Consider the following 2,005-nt stretch of genomic DNA (forward strand, 5'->3'; position numbering starts at 1 on the left):
TAGGATTAGTGGTAAGTACTTGTAGATATAATTAAAGTTGTTATAAAGTGTTAAAGTTTGAGTTATTTGTAGTTATTTGACCTAGAATATAATCTATTCACAGAGGTAACTTCAGGTTTTCTAAAGCTTTGATGGAACACCTGAAGCTACCTCTGTGAATTGATTATATTCCAAGTCAAATAACTGAGCAACATACTTTTACTGTTTAATTCCAGTACATTCATTTGACTCATTACAGGAACCTAAGGTGTAATGTCCTTCAAGAGGACATGCATGTACATTTCTCAGGGATTCCTTGTGCTCCTGCACCTTATTTGTTAGGCTCAAACTCCAGGAAGTTCATGACAAGTGAAAGGCCAACTACCTGTGCAATCTATTCCTAGAAAATCTTCCCACCCAGAATCCACAGCTCCTGTCTAATCCCAAGGAAAAGTTAAACCAAATGATACTGATTCCAATCCCTCTGGACCAATCCTGCTTGAGTCCCTGGACCATTAAAGATGATTCCACGACCCTCAAATTCAGAGGTGTCTTTAGCCCAACATGGAGAGCAAGACGGGCATGTAGGAAGGCAGACCACATCCTGTACCACCCTTGCAAAGTCCTGCTCATTTACCAAGTCCAAATTAAAGTCTTACCTCCTCTAAGATCTTCCCAGATAGATGCTTAAGGTAAGGATCCATCTCTCCTCCCCCAAGACTGTGTGTGTAGGTTTAGTGTAGCACTGAACGTGTTCTAGCTTGTATAAGCCTTAAGATCAATATCTCTGTTTGCTTTGTTCAGTGGATTATGAGCTCCTGGAGGATAGAGCCACATGCCTTATTCATTTCTCCATGCACTAGAGCAAGGGAGTGGTTCTTAAAGTGCTGGGGCTTGTCATACTTGTGAAGTCAGTCACCACTAACATTGCTTAATAGTAGAATATCAAAGTTTGAGATGGTTTATTTTACTTTGATATACATATATACATGGGTATACACCTATACATATATATTGATTCTAGGTTATACCAAAAAATATAGCCCTGGGTTATATTCTGATAGGCATTCATTCACTCATTCAACAAGTATTTATCAAGCACCTACTTTGAACTAGGTGCTAATCCAGACATGTGGAATACATCAGTGAACAAAATAGACAAAAATCCTTGCCCTCATCTGACTTATCTTCTAGCGGCATGAGATAGAGAATCAACTATAGAGATAATAAATAATTATACAGTAAGTTAGATGGTGATAAGTGCTATGGAATAGAGAAAACGTGGAGTAGGGAATTGGATGTACCTTGGACTGAGGGACAGGTTGCAATTTTAAAAAGAGTGGCTTTTTAGTGTAGGCTTCAGTGAAAAGGTGGTAATTGACCTGAAAGGCACAAGGCAGGCAGTGATGTGGATATATATGTATAGGGGGAAAGCATTCCAGGACGAAGGAACAGCTGGTGCAAAGGCCCTAGTTAGGGAATGAACCTGACATGAGTAGGGGACAGCAAGGAAACCAGCGCGGATGAAGCAGAGCAGAATAACTAAACCCTGCTCCCCCTTCTCCATGCACCCAATTCGCCCTGCATCCCAACACACTGCTGCCCTCCCTCTCTCTTCCTCACACTTAAAAGCGTGGCCGAGCTATCATCTGTCACTCCCCATACACAGGACTCGGACAACTAGCTCCCCCTTCTTCAGGCAGTATCTACCTCAGCTCCCCCGAGGTCACCTACCTCCCCAGCCACTCTCATGCCCCAGGACTGTGCGTAGTTCAAGTCCTTTGTTCCAATGTATGGATAAAATTATCCTCCTGTGCAGAATTAGCCAGTACTGCTCCTTGGTCACCTGACTGGCTATGGCACAGGCAGGAAGACCTCAACCTGGCCCTGGGAAGGAGGCTGTGGAGGTGTTCTTGGTTCCTGGAGGTTCGAGGAAGAAGAAGGAACCACATCAGGAACTCTGGAATGCAGCCCTTAGTGGGGTCACAAAGGCTGACAAGAGCGACTCCAGTCCCTGTCACCAGGC

Source organism: Lagenorhynchus albirostris, chromosome X, assembly GCF_949774975.1.
Source record: "Lagenorhynchus albirostris chromosome X, mLagAlb1.1, whole genome shotgun sequence".
In the NCBI taxonomy this organism is placed as follows: domain Eukaryota; kingdom Metazoa; phylum Chordata; class Mammalia; order Artiodactyla; family Delphinidae; genus Lagenorhynchus; species Lagenorhynchus albirostris.